Source organism: Bombina bombina, chromosome 1, assembly GCF_027579735.1.
Source record: "Bombina bombina isolate aBomBom1 chromosome 1, aBomBom1.pri, whole genome shotgun sequence".
In the NCBI taxonomy this organism is placed as follows: domain Eukaryota; kingdom Metazoa; phylum Chordata; class Amphibia; order Anura; family Bombinatoridae; genus Bombina; species Bombina bombina.
In genome coordinates, this window is record NC_069499.1 from 284,882,359 (window position 1) to 284,904,955 (window position 22,597).

At 38.6% G+C, this 22,597-nt stretch overlaps 1 protein-coding gene across 1 annotated transcript in view; it reads left to right on the forward strand.

Moving 5' to 3' along the window:
- The first annotated feature begins 6,031 nt into the window (after positions 1-6,031).
- The window catches only part of LOC128645202 (macrophage receptor MARCO), a 118,375-nt gene continuing 101,809 nt past the window's right edge, over positions 6,032-22,597 (forward strand). The window contains exon 1 of the mRNA XM_053698019.1: positions 6,032-6,337. The gene's annotated coding sequence lies outside the window, so the exon portion shown is untranslated. The remainder of the gene's footprint in view (positions 6,338-22,597) is intronic.

The following is a 22,597-nucleotide window of genomic DNA, read 5'->3' on the forward strand; positions in this document are numbered from 1 at the left end:
GATTAAATCCGTCATACCGGCCCTCTGAGTGACCTTGGCTATCCCTAAATAGCCTGGAAGTACAATGGAGCTACAGTACTATCCTCTGAGAGGTAAACCATCAAATACCTCACCACAGAAGTACCATTCAAATCCGACAGACACCGGCTACATACTGCCATGTGGGTATCATCTGAGGCGGCTGGACCGACCTCACCACAGTGCTTAACCAAATAGCGAGTGAGTTGCTACTACAGACAATAAGCTGATCGCTTACAGGGGTGAGTGTTCGCAAATCAGTGACTTAGCAAGACATGGCTGAGGCCTAATAGAAGTACTGCGACACAAGCCATTCTATCAGACATAAGAACCTGCTCAGCATTAATTTTACCCACTGCTCCTCAATCTCGCCACAACTTATAACCAACTGCATATACTAAAGCATCTTTACAATTGGGACATTGCAACGTTTCCAAAGACAAAAATGGCTGTATACTGCTCAATCACTTAGTGATGCATTTTTAATTAAGGTGTGGCCCTCTTGTGCGCTTTGGTACCTGGACATTGAGTTGTCTTTCTAGCCTGCAGTGAGTTATTTTTGTGTTGTTCTTTTTTTTCCCTTCTCACTGCGCAAAGGGAGAGAATCTGATTTATCCTAACATAACACATATACTGTCTGGCGCTATCTGCGCCATTATCTCTGTTGACTGTTATTGTGCTCTTATTGATTATACAAATATATTGTGAAAACGTCAAAAATCAGGCTGTTATCTTTATGTTACGTTGCACCTGTTATTTCAAACTAATATATCTTGAGGCGCTTCCTGTTCATGGACAGATTTCTAACATCACAAAAAAGTCACACAGGGCAAAAATCCAAGAAAGAAAGAACAATCTACTTCGCCATTACCAGCAATTACGGCTGCATCTGCGGATGCTCCTACACTTTCTACTGAACAGCTGAATTCTCTACTCCTAGCCAAACTTGGTAACTTGCAAAAAGGCATGGATACCCTCACAACAGAAGTTAAGCAAATTAATTTAAGACTAACCACAGTGGAACAACGTATTTCAGACCTTGAAGAGCGTTATAACACCTCTACCATACAAATAAAGGATCGAATACAGCAAAACATCTCCCTTCATCAAAAAGTAAATGATTTAGAAAACTGTTCCCGCAGGAATAATGTTAGACTTGTGAGTTTGCCTGAATCTGCCCATCTGAACTACTAAACTTTGCAGAACACTCCTTTCGGAATCTCCTTAAAGTTCCAGCTGAACACATACCTATGAAGGTGGAAAGAGCATAGAGTTAGCAACGACAGATCTTCTGATAAAAATGCCCCTCCAAGATATGTGATGATCAAGTATTTGAACTTCCAATCTAAAATACAGCTCCTGAAGGCTTATAGGAAAATGGAAATGCTCCTATAAGATGATAAAAGACTCTATCTGTTTCAAGATTACTCCTCGGATGTCATGAAGTGTAGGAAAGAGTTTGCTCCCCTGTGCACACTCCTCCATAAGGAAAACCGCCAAGCTACTCTGCTCTACCCAGCACGTCTATGCCTATATACCTTGAGAGGACCCAGATTCTTTGACTCACCTCAGGATGCCCAGGCCTTCTTAGCTTTGAACAAGGAATCTTCTCAACCACTCTTTCCCCAGCAGCAGGATTCTACTTAATGACTCTGAATGTCTGCTCAAACCACCACAAACCAGGAACTTTACTCCTTTTGAGGACCCAATATGGCTTGGTTCCCAATAAGGTCGTATGTTAGATTTTATATGTTAAGATTATTAGATAGTTTGCTGTTTATTTTTATATGGTTATTTTGTGTTGAAATTGTGAGACATGCTGAGTTGCTATGCACTGTTCCTATGTTTGCTCACCTCTACTGGAGACTAACCTCAATTTACTATTTGAGACTTCCCTATTGGCAGCCTTATTATTCATCAACTGGACTCTTTAGATGACAGTTAAAATTTTGTCCTGGAATATAGGAGGGATTAATTCCTCCATCAAAAGAAAAACTGTTCTGACTTACCTTAAAAAAAATGAATGCAGACATTATTTGCTTGCAGTAGACCCACCTTAATGATCTTGAACATACCAAGCTTAAGACTAATTGGATAGCAGAAGTGGTCTCCGCCCCTTATAATAACTCCAGTAGAGGGGTTACTCATTACTGGATGTCCAAAAATGGAGAGGCAAGTACTGATTTACCGGAGGCCTTCCTGCTGTCCTTGGACACAGAGAAGGCCTTTGACAGGGTGGAGTGGGGACACTTATTTCATACTATGGGGCAGTTCGGAATAGAAGGCTGCTTTATTGAGCTTATCGAAAATATATACTCTAACCCAATTGCAAACCTCTTGGTTAACAATCTCTACTCCCCTCCTGTATACCTCCAAAGAGGCACTTGTCAGGGCTGCCCATTATCCATGCTTTTATTTAACCTTGCCCCGGAACCCCTAGCGATATATATCTCAGATCTATAAACCATGGAATTGATTTAAACTCACATAAACTGCAAATTGCCCTATATGCGGATGACATGCTCCTCTTTATTTCCAACCCTAAGAAATATGTCCCGAAAATTCTTGATGCAATTCAAATGTTCTGCAAATTTTCCAGATAGAAAATAAACATTAATAAATCAGCAATACTATGGATTCATTGTGTAGCAAGAGAAGGGCCGTCCCCCTACCCTTTCTGAGTAGTTGATACCTACCTAAACTTTTTAGGCATACATATAATGGCTAACCCACATAAATGGTATGATCACAATTTTACCCTGATTCTCCAAAAGGTCAAGAATGACCTAATTACATGCCAAAACCTACCACTATCTCTCACGGGAAGAGTACACATAATCAAAATGATAGTGCTCCCTAAAATTTTATATCTAATGCAGATGCTCGCACTTCGACTCAGACATGGAGACTTGACAGCTCTCAATCATACTTTTCAAACCTTTTTATGGATAGGAAGTAAGTCTAAAATTAGCCTTAGTAAGCTGTATCTGCCATACTCTAAGGGTGGACTGGGACTGCCAAATATTCGATATTACAACTTGGTGTCCATGACAAAATCTGCACTAGACTGGAAATTGTGCACACAACACTTCTATCACACACATTTGGAGGAAGCATTGCTTTCACAGATATTGCTGCCTTTTTGCCACATGCTACTGCCACTGAAACACTACCCTCTCTGATGACACATCCGATGTTTAAAAACATACTGTTAACAAGGCGTATGGTCACTTAACACTTAAACGTTGACCCCTCTCACTCCCCCTACCTACATGTGGAAACCTGAGATTCCCTCCAGGCACCTTATACCCTATCTTTGCTAACTGGAAACACCTGGGTGTAGATAAGCTGAGCAAAATGTTAGACAATTCTACAAAGTCAGTAATGCTTCGCCTACTTCTAGCTACGTCACTACATTAACCAATCATGCACAGTTGTGACTAATTTTTGGACCTCACTCTGCTGGGCCCCGTATATACAATGTTTCACAGCAAAATATCAAGAGCGTATGGAACAAGTGCACCACTAGAATTAATTCTATGGGCACTATATATAATAGTTTAAGACTAACCTGGACCGCGACTTTAGAGAACCCCAGTTTAGGATAATATACCACGATTACATCACCCCTAATAGATTAAGCAAATGGAGAAAAAGATTTTTCCAATGTGTGTGGTAAGTGCTCCTTCCCAGACTCAGACTTTCTACACTACCTATTGTACTGCCCCAAAATTCGGAGATACTGGAGTTGCATTTCCTTCTGGCTCTCCAGAGTGCTGGGTCAGCAAATTTGGCTTACAATTTCTCATATTTTATTCTTTGAACAACTTCCTTGTGACAGGCGAAACTTGAAACTGGTGACTAATGTTATACTATTAGCTAGGATATGTATATTTTGCAAATGGTTACAAAAGGAAGCACCCTCTATTGCATATTTTAAAAAATTACTTTTGAAATATGTAATATATGAGCAATTTGACACTATGTTTGATGTCTCTGTTAGAATCTCATACTTTCTTGATAAAAGGAAATTGTATTTGGAATCTCTAGATTTTCCTACCAGCAGACAAATTTTCTACCCATTCAAAAACCCAGTATACATGATGGAGGCAAGCCTTAGAGAGTGGAATGTATGGGAATAGAGGATGGATGCTGATTGGTCTACTTTGTATAATACTCTAGGAAATTGTTACATGTCTCACGGTTTCATTGAATGTAAAGTGTTTAATGAGTTTACTGTGATTGTTCACTTAGATAATAACACCAAGTTATTTGTGTTTTGTTACATTCTAACTGTGACAGTAACTAATTAATTGTGTTATAACTCTATTTGATCCTGCGCCAACCCAAGGCTCAGGAAATGTTATTATCAATTTCTTTGTTTAATTTTTTTTTAAAAAAGAGACAATGATAGCGGTTAGAGAAATGTCTATACTTTATTGGGGGATCCCAGTAGGACTTTATGAACTCTGAAACTTGACAACTGGAGGATTTTTTTTTTTTTCACTATATGTATATAACGTCATTATCTTTTTGTATGAATTACTCTAAATTGCTGCCATGATACTGTATCAAACTGTATGATATTGAATAAATAAAAGTTCCTAGTGGCAGGAAATATATACTATATGTTTGGGAGGACTGTGGACCATCATCATTTTATGAAAGAAATTATATTTTTATTTACTTTTAAAACCAGTAATAACGGTACCTTAGAATATCAATCAGATAATAATATTTACATTAGTAAATTTAGATAAATACCCAATGCACAGTTAACAAGTATATATGGTTATAATATATAAATAATAAGAGGGCCCTAATGGCACACTATAACTCAATGTAGTGAACCAGGAACAAGGTGAACCAATGTACATTTCTTTTATACAGGTGGTGAGAGTCCATGATCCATCACTCCTGGAAATTACTCTTCCCTACCACTAGGAGGAAGCAAAAATTCCCAAACCCCAAGAACTCTATAAAAACCCTCCCATCTCACCAGTACCTCAGTCTTGTATTTGCCTGCACTGGAGATGGTCGAAGAATAAAGATGTGCAATTGTTTCTTCAGTGAAAGAGGTTCTCAGATTGAGTTGAGGCACATTTCACCCCAGAGTACAGTGTTTATCAGAGGAATGTGTATGTAGTATTGGAAGTGACATATATTTAACCAGTGGGGATTTAGTCACAAGCCTTGCCCTGGGAGTCGCAGGGACTTGTCCTTTGCCTCTCCCTGTTGGTTTATCGATATACTCCGATTCCAGTACCTCTTCATTTACATTTCAGCACTGGTCTTAGTGTCTGACTGGTTTCCTCCAATAGCAGAGGGCCTTTGGGTAAGTGCTATAATTTTATTTACTTGGCACTAGATAAGCCGTTTAAGTTATCACTATTGTAATATATGTACATAGCCTTGAGACAGTTATATTTATATATATATATATATATATATATATATATATATATATATATATATATATATATATAAAATGTATGTTGTTATTTGAAATTACCTCTTTTTAGTCATTTTCTATTATATATTAAGTAAGCACATCCGTTTACAAGTGTGCTGTCTGGATGCAATATGTACTTGTCTTGTATCAGTTTGGTAGAAAGAGATGTTTTGGATTTGTGCAATCAGACTAGTTTGCAGAACCGCATGAAGGAGGAGAAGGGTGGTCTTTCTGTAAGAGAGAGAGTGGCCCTATCTAGCCTTAAAGAGAATACTGTCAGAGCCTGTACCTTTTAGGACCCAGCGCAGTTTCACCTTGTCCTGCCTACCTAACTAATAAAACACCTGAGATCACAGGCCTCTGTGCTTAGTATTTTGTATAGCAGTTTCAGAGCTGCTGTTTCTCTAAGCTCTCTAAACATTTTGGATTACAAATATTCTACAGCTTTTTCTAACAACTGAAGAGTTATCTTTAACTCTTCCTTCTGCTTCTATCTGATGTCTTGCATGCAATAAGGAACTTTGTATTTTGGACAGTTCAACTACTTATAAACTTTCTGGAGTTCGTTAACCCTGACTGTTAATATTGTTATACCTCCTTTTCAGCAGCAAGGACATACCTACACTCAATCTGGTAACTGTGCAGGAACAGACAGGACTATTTCACTCTGTCTCACTACCTAACAGCTAACCACAATTCCGCAGCCTTACCTGCTTCACTGACAACTCCGCTCACTCAGCGGACAGCACGGAAGTCAGACGCAGTAGCACACAAGCGCTTAGGAGAAGCGTTACCCACAGGGACAACTCCTGCAATCTCTGTAATAGCTCAGCCACAGGAATACCTAGCACAGCATCCGGAGTCACAGTAAGAGTATTATCTAATAGACTATACTTATAACAAGAAGTTTTCCTTACTGTGTTGTAAAGTAATTTCAGTCATATTCCTGCCTAACAGTTGCTCTTGCTTCTAATAGAGACTATTTCTAATACTCTGTCTGTTTCCCAAAAGTCTGCAGATTCAGAGCACACTTCCTGCAGGGTTAATATTCTTTCAATCTATCACTGGATTATACTCAAGGGTTAATTCTAACTTTCTTACAACCCTCTTGGGGATTCAAAGACTAAATTCATTTCCCTGCTGCAGTTTGCACTTTTCCCATAGTGCATCTTGGCATGGAGCTGATACAAAACTAATCTATTTACATATAGATATATACAATTACAGTCTTAAATTCTGCAGTTGTGCTCCTAAACCATTTAGCACATTATTTGCTCTAAGAGAATATTAGAGTAACATTACAAATACAAAGTTGATCATTAAGGGGGCAGATAAAGGTGGAGCCACAGTGCTGTTAGATAAACAGTATTATGTTAATGAAATTCTCACCCAGCTCTCTGATGAGGAGGTATACCATAAACTTACTTGCAATCCTCTTTTTAAAATTAAGAAGGAAGTAATGGGTTGTGTTCAAACTGCGGTTAAGTATGGTGTTATTGATAATGACATTGCACATTTCCTTTTAAACTCTGAGGACATTACACCTGTCCGTTATACCCTCCCCAAGGTTCATACAAATGTTGGGGCCCCTCCTGGATGTCTTTATTGTCTAAAGTTTCTATCTACCTAGATAGGGTATTGAGACCCTTTGTAAATTCTAATTCTTACATTAAGGATACTGGGGATTTTTTAGTAAAGTTACAGAATGTACCACTTGAAAGTACTAAGGGCATTATGTTTAGTCTTGATGTGGCAGCATTATACACCTCTATCACACATGAGGCAGGGATTGGGGCTGTGAGTAAGATGATGAGCCAGGATGATAGATATGATCCCCTACAAAGGGAATTTATTCTTCAATTATTGAATATTGTCCTGAGCTGTAACTATTTTTTATTTGAAGATCATTATTACTTAGAGCTACAAGGCACTGTCATGGGTTACAATGTCACCCCTACATACGCTAATATATACATAAATGTTTATGAGGAGCATTTTGTATATAGCCATCCATTATTTTTGTTATACAGCGCCACTTGGTGTCGATACATTGATGCCATCTTTGGCGTGTGGCTGGGCGACATTGGGACCCTGGAAAAGTTTGTAAATTATTTGAATTCTGCAACCCGCCACATCAAATTTAAACTGGCGTATAGTGAGGAGAGTGTTGGTTTTCCTTGACACAAGGGTTTTAAAGGACACCCATGGTCTTGTAGTAGAGCTACATAAGAAAGAAACAGATTGCAACACACTTCTTCACTACAATAGTATGCATCCCCCTTCTTTATTTCGATCTCTTCCAAGGAGCCAACTTCAAAGGGTGAGACATGTTGTGTCTGAAACTGGCCCTGTGGAGCAGAGATTGGCTGAAATGGGTGATCGTTTTAAATTAAGGGGGTATCCACCTGAATTAATACAAAAAGAAATTTAGAATGTTCGTCAAATTCCTAGACAATCCTTGCTGGAAGAAAAAGAGGCTAGGGACCTCAGCGTACGTTGACGAGCAAGCACCGGGAAATGTCCGTGAGTCAATTGCTGAGAAGAGGAGTGCTGCTGCAGAAAGCTACCGCTGGGTTACAGGAAGAGGGGTAGGACAGACCAACTCCGTGTAATAGGGGTGTGTGGAGCCAACCAAGAAAGCGGTGGACTACCGCAAAGCCAAATATAAGAAAAAAACGGATGGCTACTGAGCAACATGAAAAAAGGGTATTTATTCCAATAAAAAAATTGTAGAGAGACACAACAAAACAATGGAGGGATTCAGCATTCTTACATGTTTCTCGCACACACGCGCTTAATCATAGATGCTTAACACAAGTAAGGACAGCTGTTATATTTAAAGGGGCAGCACACCAATGAAATACTTAGTCTGTTAGGTGACATAACTAATAGGTATCACACAGACAACCAATTAGATTCTAAAGTGTGCAACCTCAACAAGTACAACAGATCAGAATAAAAACATACTCAGTATACTTGTGAAGGAATGGCAATACTTAGCACGTAATAATAAAATAATAATAACACCAAAATATAAACAAATTTGTAAATATATGATGATGATGATGATGATGATGATGATGATGATGATGAAACAAAATATATATGTATATATATATATGAATGCAAAATTCAAAAACAAGGTACAAGAACAGAATACAAAAGAATACAATAAGATTTAGCAGCAATTCTTATAAGAATAAAGTGTCATAAAATATATTCCATAGTTTGTACAGACATCGATGTCAATAAAATCATGTAAAACTATGAATATATGTCTGACAAATTAACAAAATGACACTTGTAATTTAAAGAAAAAATTAATTAATTAGAAAATAGAGTTATAATTGATAAGTAACAATATTTCATGAAATAGCAACGAAATAGAATAAATAACATGTTCATAAATTCTATAAATAAATAAATAGGGCACAATCACAGATTTTCAAAGCATAATAATAAATGCATGATAGAAGTAGCTCACACTAAAATCACAATTAATTCTTGTGGCACCAGTATGACATAAATGGATACCTGAGTAGGTGTTAAGAATCCAAAGATTGGTCCTGCCTATAAAAAATGTACAAAATCAATAAATATGTATAAAAAGATATGTTTACACACATCTACCCACATATATACACACATTGGTAAACGTAGGTGTGTGAAGATACACAAAAAATACAAAAATACAAAGATACGTTGTCATGATAGAATTGTCACAATTACCATAAAGGATGAAGAAATGGCTATATACTATATGAGGGAATTGAATGATGAGACTAGGAATATGTATTGGAGTATATACTAATATGATAATATGAAAACCACAATTATTGACCCTATTTCTCTACTCAATGTAGACTATAAATTGCTAATAAAACTTCTAGCCAATTGACTCAAACATATTTTACCGGGTTTACTGCACACTGACCAAACTGGCTTTCTTCATGCGGTTACTCATTACTGGATGTCCAAAAATGGAGAGGCAAGTACTGATTTACCGGAGGCCTTCCTGTTGTCCTTGGACACAGAGAAGGCCTTTGACAGGGTGGAGTGGGGACACTTATTTCATACTATGGAGCAGTTCCGAATAGAAGGCTGCTTTATTGAGCTTATCGAAAATATATACTCTAACCCAATTGCAAACCTCTTGGTTAACAATCTCTACTCCCCTCCTGTATACCTCCAAAGAGGCACTCGTCAGGGCTGCCCATTATCCATGCTTTTATTTAACCTTGCCCTGGAACCCCTAGCGATATATATCTCAGATCTATAAACCATGGAATTGATTTAAACTCACATAAACTGCAAATTGCCCTATATGCGGATGGCATGCTCCTCTTTATTTCCAACCCTAAGAAATATGTCCCGAAAATTCTTGATGCAATTCAAATGTTCGGCAAATTTTCCAGATAGAAAATAAACATTGATAAATCAGCAATACTATGGATTCATTGTGTAGCAAGAGAAGGGCCGTCCCCCTACCCTTTCCGAGTAGTTGATACCTACCTAACCTTTTTAGGCATACATATAATATCTAACCCACATAAATGGTATGATCACAATTTTACCCCGATTCTCCAAAAGGTCAAGACTGACCTAATTACATGCCAAAACCTACCACTATCTCTCACGGGAAGATTACACATAATCAAAATGATAGTGCTCCCTAAAATTTTATATCCAATGCAGATGCTCGCACTTCGACTCAGACATGGAGACTTGACAGCTCTCAATCATACTTTTCAAACATTTTTATGGATAGGAAGTAAGCCTAAAATTAGCCTTAGTAAGCTCTATCTGCCATACTATGTTCTAGCATTTCTTTGAAAGGTAGTCCTTCCTTTATAGTCCCTTTAGTTAGGAAGTTTATTTCCTTCCTTATAAAGGCTTATTTGCAAGCATGTTATATTTTCAACCCAGTGATATTTATTGCTGGTGTGGCTGTTTTTTTAATCTTTGTCTTTCTGGTCAGTTTTCTTTTGATTTTGCAAGTGAGCTTTTTTTTTTATTTATTTTTTTAAACGGTTTTTATTGAAGTCATAAACAAATACAACAGATAGGGTATGCCTCAAAACATTTACAGATAAGTGTGTACACAATATAATTAGAAAAGGTATTGTAGAAGAAACCATGTAGAAAAAGCATTATGTGTCTATTTATCTCAAACATTATTATAAAATTTGGGCTATATAGGGAGACTTCAGTTTTATAATAGAATAAAGTATGAATAAAAATGGTCCTCTCTGCGCCATGTGAAAAGTAAATTAGGGTGCCTATTCAGACAAGGTTAGGGCCAGGGAGGAGTTAGCTCAATAGTTTTATGGGGAGGGGGAATGCAGCGGGCGAGAGCCGCTCGAAATAGAGTAGGGGGGGGGAGTGGAAGGCGGGGCCAGTCAGCACATCGAATTTATAGATGCAATTGGATCTCAGAGCTTTCAGGTACCCTACTAGTGGAGTTATCCTCTATTTACGCCACTAGAAAATTAAAGCTAGAGTATGTAAAAGTAATGGTATACATATATATATATATATATATATATGTATGAAGATCAGAGGATTGCTACATTAACCTCTTTCCTGGGGAGTTGCCAACTATAGGTGATGTGGGTAAAAGGAGTAGGGATATGACCCGCAGGTAATAAATGCCGGCGGGAAAGGGAGGAGAGGGGTCAGATAGAGGTGATAGATGAGTGGGTATTAATGTAAAATAATACAACTAAAGGGGGATTTCCCTGTATGTACTAAGAAGGCTATGTCCTGAAAAAGCTATGTATCCCTCATATACAAGCTTATAAGAAATTAGAGTAAACATAAAGTATATAACAATACTTAGGGTAGGATGTAGCATGCTTTGCCCTTATAAAGCTATGGGACTGTTAGCACCATACTGAATATAAAATATGGATAGAAGCGCATAGGACACAGACATTAACAATGAACAAGATAGTATAAACCATACAAGGAGATAGGGTAATTGTCTGAGCCCATATTACCAATACGAGCTAAGAGCTAACCTAAGTATAACATGATAGTATATCTCTTATACATGCAGTAGTGGGAGCTGACACCATACAACAAAACCTTTAAGGCCTAGACTGTGTTGGCCTTGACCGAATATGTGGTACATTCAGGAACAGTCGTAAGAGAGCGGTAAAATTATGCAGTCCATGTGAAATCATACAACTGGTGTAATAAGATAGGGCAGAAATGATCAATGCCTAAAAGGTCTACATAATCTCGCAACCAATTTGCTTAGGAATTTGCGGACACCTATGTTAGTGACTCTGTGCCTGCAGTGGGAGGAGCAAATGCATAGTGGAGAACAGAGAGCTATGAAGCATGACAATTGATAGAACCCTCTAACAAGCCATTTATGTCCCTAGATGCTTATCAATTATATGAGTGGTTGCATAGTACATAGAGAGGGTGGTGCAAAAGCCTGAAGATTCTTATATCCCCTATATCAACCAAAATGAGAAAGCAGAATTCTAGTTTGAAAAGGGTAGCTTGGGGAGGGGGTATCAGAATACATTGCTAAATAATACTCAAATAGGTCTAGGATAACCTGCGGAATTAAGCAGTAGTATTATTGTTATAAATATTACATATTGCCAGCTCTTTACCGTTAGTATAAAATAGTATAGAACATATAAAATCTATTTGTCAACTCCCATATGTAGATAACAGCCTACCTTATAGCATAATCACTAACATCAATGTATTGACATCGCTGTGTTAAGAGGGAATTGTAACCTAGGGAGCTGATTAACCACTAAGGGTAGCCCTACCCGCTATATCCCCATTATCATAGTAGGACTACACTGTAGTAATAATAGTAGGTCCCAAAGCCTGAGTGCTAGATCAAAGCGAGAGTTGCATGTGCATAAGTCAGGAGCTTAGAAGGTAAACTTAGGAGGGACTCAATTTTAACAAATGCCCTATACTCTCAAAAACCTTAGTGGGCTAGTGGGCACATGGGTATTTGGAATTTCCCCTTTCCTTTTTAGTGTATTACCACATTAGTCTAAACCATATAAGACCCGAACTTAATAAGCTGAGCTATATTGGAGAGCTTGACACTCGGGAGATAAATTCTAGTGTCAGAGAAATCCCTCTGGTGATAATTCACTAACTTATTATTAAGGGGTTTTCCGGCTAATCAGAACAGGCAGACTATGTAGCATGCATATCTCAGATAGTACTGATATGGTAGTGTGGTAAAGAGGTCAATATAAGATATATACAGAGGTATAAATGTTAAATTAGGATTATAACAAATTCGGGGAACACTAACGAAACAAGAAGGAGCATATAAAAGAAATAACATGAGGACTCAGTTTCACATTACGATAAGTGGTATGTTCTGCTGGATGCTGGTATTTAAAAGGTCCAATGGTCTATGGTCACTTCTACGGTAATCCTAAATAGAACCTTGAACAAAAACGTAATTTGAATTTACATGAACCCTGCAGGAGATAGTGGCCTGAACAAGTGTGGGTACAGTCAAGTAAAGAGTCGGAGAGTTGCGGTTGGCGGGCATTTATCCTATTTCCGATAGGGAACAGTCATTTTACAGCTAGTCAGCTCTCCTGATCTGTCCAGGGCCTTTCAGAGAAAGTGTTTACCTGATTCCGGCTCGATTGTCAGTACTTCCCTCTGTGGTAAAGTTGGCATGCCTCCTAGAAAATACAGGCGGGGAGTGCCGTTTGGGAAGCCGCTTCAATTGGGCCTCTGTCTCTAGTGACTTACTCGTCAAAACCTCCGGGTCTGAGCTTCCTGTCGGGTCAACCTCCCTGGTGGCAATGGGAGAATGAGTTGTGACATTCCGGTTACTGACCCAACTCTTTCCTATCAGCTGTCTCTGAGCCATCGTCTGCTGCAATGCGCTATGCTGGTCAGAATCTGTGTGTACATCGAGAGGCTGCCGAGCGCTGTGTCGCTCACAGAGAGGTATCTGTTCTGTCATCTCAGGGCTGGGCTTCTGAATGGCTGTAATATATACCTCCTCTGCCTCCCAAAGTGTATGCAGCTTCCGAATCGGCTCATTTAGGTCATAATAACCAGCAACCTCCTTAGTTTCCACCGGTAGCGGCTCAAGCTGTTGCGGGTTCATGGCAACTCTCATCTCGCTAGTAAGAGCTTGCCGGTGGTAGTCTAGTAATAGCCCCAATTTGTGTAGTGTGGATACTATTTGCCGTTCCATAGTATAGGTTTTAAGGCAATTAAAGGGTAAAAATGGATCTCTAAGTAAAGAGATGGTGCTGAGGCATCCTCAATATGGCGGCTCACTACATGTCGCAGTCTCAATAGGCAGGAAGGTCTTTGAGTTTGTTGCGTTGTCAACTATTATTTTCAATGACCTATATCTTGTGTCCTCTTGTTCTACCACATGTTAATGGTCAATTATTGGGGAATAAAAGATCTTGACATGTCAAAAATATAAGTATTTTGCAGACAAACATCAGGAGCTTTAGTGTGGCACGTCTTGCTGTTTCGGCTGCTGGCTCCGCCCCCGCAAGTGAGCTTTTTTTAAATCTCTTATGTTGTTTAGATGTGCAAAAGCTTTCTTTTGTTGTCTCTAATTAATGCTTGAGTATATCTTTAGCTGTTTTTGTTAGAAGTGCATTATAGTTAGAATATTGTCTGCGATTCCTAATTCCTGACTTTTATCTCTTTCTTGTGTCTGGTTGGATTTCCATTATTTCTACAGTGTCTGGGGTTAAGGAGATTTTTTTCCTCAGGACTAATATTCCTAGGGTATATTAACATTTTAAGCTCAGATTTTGGTTCCGTCTGGTAATAATAGTATGGTATTTGATAAATGTTTCAGTGCATTTTACTGAATTTGAGCAAGGCTGCAAAGCTAGATACCAGACCAATTAACTTGTTATGAGGAATTCTGACAGGGTCAGTGCCCATTAGTTGAATTGGAACAGGCCTAAGCAATTTAAGATGTTATCCCCCATCCAAGTTTGCATGTAGGTACAGCTTTTAATCGAGAGGCTTTGGTATGGGGTAAGTTTCTTCTTTTCCAAGAAGCTTGGTTTTAGTCTGTTCCGGGTCCTTGAATTCTTATTATAGTCTCAAGGATATCGAATAGGTTTCAGATCAAGCCCTCCCGAGGTTGTTTTTTTTCAGTTCTATGTTCTAGGAACTCTATAGGCTCAGGTAGATGATATCTCCAATGTATTCATTGTTCCATATTTAGAAAGGACTTTTCCAACCTATTCTGATCTAGAAACTTTGAACAAGTTTCTCAAGTTCCTACTTTTGAAATGGAAACTATTTAAACCTTTTTAAGACAGTTTATGTCCTCATAGATTTTAAAGATGCTTACCTTTTATATTCTTATTTCTAGGAATATCATCAATTTGCTTTTTTTGGACAGACTTTTTCAGTTTGTTGCTCTTCAGTTTGGTCTAGTTACAGCTCTCTAAGGTACTGAATTCCCTTTTAATCTGTAATCAGTTTTCAGGGCATTGCACTGTTTCCTAGCCTTTAGTCTCTTTTTTTTTCCTTCAGTTGCTCTTTGCTTGGAGGCGTCAGGTCTAATGTTTTTGGCCTTAATTGCTATCCCATTTGCTCACTTCCATATGAAGCATTTTTAGCTTTGTATCTTTTTCCAATAGCACAGGGACCTTTCTCAGTTGTCTCTGAGGTCTCATTTTCATTCCAGAACAAGTCTTCCTCTTGCTTGGTAGATGAGCTATTAGCTCTTTATGCAAGGGCCTTATTTTGTTTGTATTCTCTGTGTTATCAATTCAGTATCTAGGTGTTAGCGAAATATAGTATAGCTTCATTAGTAGCAGATCAAATGCTGCTCAAGCTGGATGACCGGGGGTGGGTGTTGAGTACATGAGTGGAGGCCGCTCATGATACTGATATTGATACTACACGGAACAGCAATTCATAAAGCAGTTGGATATTATAGTTATAAAATAGGATGAGAGAAATCTCCTAAAATAACCATCGGATTATCAGGATTGCTCTGGGAGCTTTTGATTTTGTGAACATTCATGGCCGCTGCCTAGGCACGCCCCCCCCCACCCCTTTTTCTACCATATTTATGTTCTTGCTTCATCTGAAGCAGCCTTTGATAGGGTGTCCTTTAGGCAGTTGTCTCAGGTTGATTTATTTATTGCCATTTCTATAGGTTCATTAGGGTTGTAAATTTAGTTTCTCAGTGAAAAAAAGATGTTTCTTAGATCTCACCCTTTTCTGTTATTACTTGTGGACCCTACAGCTTGTGTATTAGTTCCCAGGAATATTGTATTGTGGAATCTCACCAGCTGTATGAAAGAAAACATAATTTATGCTTACCTGATAAATTTCTTTCATGGTGGTGAGAGTCCACGTGACCCCACCCTGTCTTTCTTTCCTAGGTTTTTTTTCCTTTTTTATGCACTTTTTATCCCCCATTTCTATTTTGTTAGCTCATATTACATTCTACACCAATAGAGTAGAATATAGAGTATCTTGTGCCAAAAAGGAGAGGTGTAGGCTTCTCTAAAAAGGATATATGTCCCTCTACATATATAGACAAGCAAATGACAAAATAAGAAATTATTTAGGGACACGCTAAAAACCAATACCTCTGGAACTAGAATAATATATAACTATAATGAATAGCCAATGCTAGTATTTATGCAGTGAAATAAATAATTACAGGGAAAAAGAGATATTGTGGAAAGTAATATTTGAATATGTAAGTAGAACAGTAATTGGACCTATATCTCACATAGCAAGAAAAAGTGCTTAAATATAAATAAACAAATTTTAAGAATATTTAATATAACTTTAAAACAAACATATTGATTGGCCAATCTGTAATTATAACTAAAATGCACATGAATAGTAAATATTAAATAAATAGTAAAGTATGTCTCTGAATGACAAACATCCAAGATATTAGAAGAAGTCGGAAAAAGTCTAGTTAGCAACAATAAAATCCAAATATGTGAAAAAACATAAAAGTTTACAGTTCCGGCTTGTATCCAAGTTTAGTTTAAGTTGAATCCAAGCTTAGTTTAAAACTGCTTCCTTAGGCCTAGATTTGGAGTTTGGCGGTAGCCGTGAAAACCAGCGTTAGAGGCTCCTAACGCTGGTTTTAGGCTACCGCCGGTATTTGGAGTCAGTCAGAAAAGGGTCTAACGCTCACTTTTCAGCCGCGACTTTTCCATACCGCAGATCCCCTTACGTCAATTGCGTATCCTATCTTTTCAATGGGATCTTTCTAACTCCGGTATTTAGAGTCGTGGCTGAAGTGAGCGTTAGAATTCTAACGACAAAACTCCATCCGCAGAAAAAAGTCAGTAGTTAAGAGCTTTCTGGGCTAACGCCGGTTCATAAAGCTCTTAACTACTGTGCTCTAAAGTACACTAACACCCATAAACTACCTATGTACCCCTAAACCGAGGCCCCCGCACATCGCCGACACTCGATTAAATTTTTTTAACCCCTAATCTGCCGACCGCCACCTACGTTATACTTATGTACCCCTAATCTGCTGCCCCTAACACCGCCGACCCCTATATTATATTTATTAACCCCTAACCTGCCCCCCACAACGTCGCAGCCAGCTACCTACACTTATTAACCCCTAATCTGTCGTCCGCACGCCGCCGCCAGCTACATTATAGCTATGTACCCCTAATCTGCTGCCCCTAACACCGCCGACCCCTATATTATATTTATTAACCCCTAATCTGCCCCCTCAACGTCGCCTCCACCTGCCTACACTTATTAACCCCTAATCTGCCGAGCGGACCGCACCGCTACTATAATAAAGTTATTAACCCCTAATCCGCCTCACTCCCGCCTCAATAACCCTATAATAAATAGTATTAACCCCTAATCTGCCCTCCCTAACATCGCCGACACCTAACTTCAATTATTGACCCCTAATCTGCCGACTGGAGCTCACCGCTATTCTAATAAATGTATTAACCCCTAAAGCTAAGTCTAACCCTAACACTAACACCCCCCTAAGTTAAATATAATTTAAATCTAACGAAATTAATTAACTCTTCTTAAATACATTTTTCCTATTTAAAGCTAAATACTTACCTGTAAAATAAATCCTAATATAGCTACAATATAAATTATAATTATATTATAGCTATTTTAGGATTAATATTTATTTTACAGGTAACTTTGTATTTATTTTAACCAGGTACAATAGCTATTAAATAGTTAAGAACTATTTAATAGCTAAAATAGTTAAAATAATTACAAATGTACCTGTAAAATAAATCCTAACCTAAGTTACAATTAAACCTAACACTACACTATCAATAAATTAATTAAATACAATTCCTACAAATAAATACAATGAAATAAACTAACTAAAGTACAAAAAATAAAAAAGAACTAAGTTACAAAAAATAAAAAAATATTTACAAACATTAGAAAAATATTACAACAATTTTAAACTAATTACACCTACTCTAAGCCCCCTAATAAAATAACAAAGCCCCCCAAAATAAAAAAATGCCCTACCCTATTCTAAATTACTAAAGTTCAAAGCTCTTTTACCTTACCAGCCCTGAACAGGGCCCTTTGCGGGGCATGCCCCAAGAAATTCAGCTCTTTTGCCTGTAAAAAAAACATACAATACCCCCCCCAACATTACAACCCACCACCCACATACCCCTAATCTAACCCAAACCCCCCTTAAATAAACCTAACACTAAGCCCCTGAAGATATTCCTACCTTATCTTCACCATACCAGGTTCACCGATCGATCCAGAAGAGCTCCTCCGATGTCCTGATCCAAGCCCAAGCGGGGGGCTGAAGAGGTCCATGATCCGGCTGAAGTCATCATCCAAGCGGGAGCTGAAGAGGTCCATGATCCGGCTGAAGTCTTCATCCAAGCGGGAGCTGAAGAGGTCCATGATCCGGCTGAAGTCTTCTATCAACGGCATCTTCAATCTTCTTTCTTCGGCAGCCATCATCTTCCATCTGACGCGGAACATCCTCTTCTCCCGACGCCTACTAGCCGAATGACGGTTCCTTCAAATGACGTCATCCAAGATGGCGTCCCTCGAATTCCGATTGGCTGATAGGATTCTATCAGCTAATCGGAATTAAGGTAGGAAAATTCTGATTGGCTGATGGAATCAGCCAATCAGATTGAGCTCGCATTCTATTGGCTGATCGGAACAGCCAATAGAATGCAAGCTCAATCTGATTGGCTGATCGGATCAGCCAATCGGATTGAACTTGAATCTGATTGGCTGATTCCATCAGCCAATCAGAATATTCCTACCTTAATTCCGATTGGCTGATAGAATCCTATCAGCCAATCGGAATTCGAGGGACGCCATCTTGGATGATGTCATTTAAAGGAACCGTCATTCGTCGTTCAGTCGTCGGCCAGGATGGATGTTCCGCGTCGGAGGTCTTCAGGATGCTGCCGCTCCGCTCCGGATGGATGACGATAGAAGATGCCGCTTGGATGAAGACTTCAATCGGATGGAAGACCTCTTCTGCCCCGCTTGGATGAAGACTTCTACCGGATGGAGGACCTCTTCTTGCTCCGCTTGGATGAAGAATTTGGCTCGGCTGGGTGAAGACGACTCAAGGTAGGGAGATCTTCAGGGGCTTAGTGTCAGGTTTATTTAAGGGGGGTTTGGGTTAGATTAGGGGTATGTGGGTGGTGGGTTGTAATGTTGGGGGGGGTATTGTATGTTTTTTTTTACAGGCAAAAGAGCTGAACTTCTTGGGGCATGCCCCGCAAAGGGCCCTGTTCAGGGCTGGTAAGGTAAAAGAGCTTTGAACTTTAGTAATTTAGAATAGGGTAGGGCATTTTTTTATTTTGGGGGTCTTTGTTATTTTATTAGGGGGTTTAGAGTAGGTGTAATTAGTTTAAAATTGTTGTAATATATTTCTAATGTTTGTAAATATTTTTTTATTTTTTGTAACTTAGTTCTTTTTTATTTTTTGTACTTTAGTTATTTTATTTCATTGTATTTATTTGTAGGAATTGTATTTAATTTATTTATTGATAGTGTAGTGTTAGGTTTAATTGTAGATAATTATAGGTATTTTATTTAATTAATTTATTGATAGTGTAGTGTTAGGTTTAATTGTAACTTAGGTTAGGATTTATTTTACAGGTAAATTTGTAATTATTTTAACTATTTTAGCTATTAAATAGTTCTTAACTATTTAATAGCTATTGTACCTGGTTAAAATAAATACAAAGTTACCTGTAAAATAAATATTAATCCTAAAATAGCTATAATATAATTATAATTTATATTGTAGCTATATTAGGATTTATTTTACAGGTAAGTATTTAGCTTTAAATAGGAATAATTTATTTAATAAGAGTTAATTAATTTCGTTAGATTAAAATTATATTTAACTTAGGGGGGTGTTAGTGTTAGGGTTAGACTTAGTTTTAGGGGTTAATACATTTATTAGAATAGCGGTGAGCTCCAGTCGGCAGATTAGGAGTTAATAATTGAAGTTAGGTGTCGGCGATGTTAGGGAGGGCAGATTAGGGGTTAATACTATTTATTATAGGGTTAGTGAGGCGGATTAGGGGTTAATATCTTTATTATAATAGCGGGGCGGTCCGGTCGGCAGATTAGGGGTTAATAAGTGTAGGCAGGTGGAGGCGACGTTGTGGGGGGCAGATTAGGGGTTAATAAATATAATATAGGGGTCGGCTGTGTTAGGGGCAGCAGATTAGGGATACATAGGGATAATGTAAGTAGCGGCGGTTTACGGAGCGGCAGATTAGGGGTTAAAAATAATATACAGGGGTCAGCGATAGTGGGGGCGGCAGATTAGGGGTTAATAAGTGTAAGGTTAGGGGTGTTTAGACTCGGGGTACATGTTAGAGTGTTAGGTGCAGACGTAGGAAGTGTTTCCCCAAAGCAAACAATGGGGCTGCGTTAGGAGCTGAACGCGGCTTTTTTGCAGGTGTTAGGTTTTTTTTTCAGCTCAAACAGCCCCATTGTTTCCTATGGGGGAATCGTGCACGAGCACGTTTTTGAGGCTGGCCGCGTCCGTAAGCAACTCTGGTATCAAGAGTTGAAGTTGCGTTAAATATGCTCTACGCTCCTTTTTTGGAGCCTAACGCAGCCATTCTGTGGACTCTCAATACCAGAGTTATTTTAAAGGTGCGGCCAGAAAAAAGCCAGCGTTAGATACGCGGGTCGTTACCGACAAAACTCTAAATCTAGCCGTATGTAAGCAGCACATCAAAACATGCTGGTACTCGTATGGAAAAAAATAAGATTCACAAACTTATACGCTAAGGAATAATGCCGATCATATAGATAAAGTCATTGCAGAGAGACTGCTTCAGAGTATAAACTGTATATTACTCACTCTTAAGGTCCTCTCTTGCTGATTGAGACCCTCTACTTGTGACCCGGTTTCCGTAGCCACCAGGTTCTTAATGCATTAGCGTCTCACTCAGCTTTGGCAGTCTTGATTGCTATAGTAAGAAAACTATGGTAGCCCAAGTGGGGCAAGATAGTTCCGACAGTTGCGTGCAACACGTTTCAGCGGACTTTGTGCAGCCTTTGTCAAGGATGTTTTAATTACAATTTTCATAGTAGCAGGTTTTCTACATGTTATAGCATGTGTTCTTTTAGAATATGAAGTTTTTATGTTGCTGTGTAACATACAACATACAACACACTTTAAAACAACAAAATCAATATTCATTGGTATAATGTTGAATGATACATTGCAGAATAAGTATTTTAGGCAGGTCAATCAAATATTTTATAGTAGCATCCTTTGTACCCCCTGCCTTTAGCAGGGGGTCTCTCATACTAAGCTTATATTTATTTAAAGGGACATCCCACTAAAAATGTAATTCTCCATAAATGAAATAATGAAACATTTTAATAAACGTTTTATTTAATTCCCTTGCTTATTCTCTAAAACATCTTGTCTATGCTGTAAAACTGTGCTTATCTAGAGCTCAGATTCTGTACTTCTACTACAAAGGTATTGCACAGGCTCATTTATATTTAATTCTAATAGCAACAATTAAAGAGATGAAAGATATGTAGCTGGTTCAGGTAATTGCTTATATAAAAACTAATTAATTCACGAAAATCAATATGCCTTACTCCATTGTTATACAAAATAAGGCAGAATAAGCACTTTAGGCATTTTAAAGCATGTTGTATGGTAAATGACAACATAAAAAATATATTGTAAAGGTGGGGCGGAGCGAGTGGTAGACCAAGATGGCCGCAACACACTGAGGCTCCTTGAACAAGCTGGTTAAATGTACCTCAAAAGACCCCATAACTACTTCAAACACAACCTCAAACCAGCATAAAACATCTGAGACCTAAGCGCAATTGCAGTGTAGCTCTTCTTCTGACCAGCCAGACTCTGTACAAGCAGACATCAACATTGCGGCCTACTTCGCAAGCGGCGGCGCGCCACCACCATCCATGCCGCGCTCAGACTCAGCACCACAAGGATAACATAGGCCCAGAACAGAGCACCCTTTTAGTGGATTAGCGGCTGATTACCAGTGTGAAAAGCAACTTGAGCCTCTCACGGATCACGAGACCGCAACCGCAGTAAGCAGCGGCACACTTATCCTTGACGTAAGAGCTGAGATAAGCGCACAGAGAACCGGACACCAATCAGCACAAAACACATTTAAAACAGCGTAGACACTCCAAGTAAGCAACTACTGTAAAAAAATTACACAAGGCTGCACCATGCTAATAAAGGCCATTACATACATTTAAACAGCAATACTGTGCCAGCCTAATAGATCAGCATTCATATGCCCCTGTCTATCGAGACCTTATCATATCAGGGTTCGTATAAAGGTCCTTCCTGCACCTTCCTGACCACTGGCAGAGCTGCATTTGCATTTCACAAGCAGTTTTCTGAAATACAGGATTGATCTTGCTATTTTCATATCACGTTGCTTGTAACAGCAACCCTTATACCTGCTTATTCACAATCACAATATCTCAGAGAAAATCCTCAAAGATAGACAGGCAACACAAGCAAACAAACAAACAGAATTCCGCCCTCAACATGGATCAACCAAATGATATCAGTGTGCCTGACACCATAGATAATGGTCCAGATGCTCATCACCCACCTCATCTGAACATACAGCT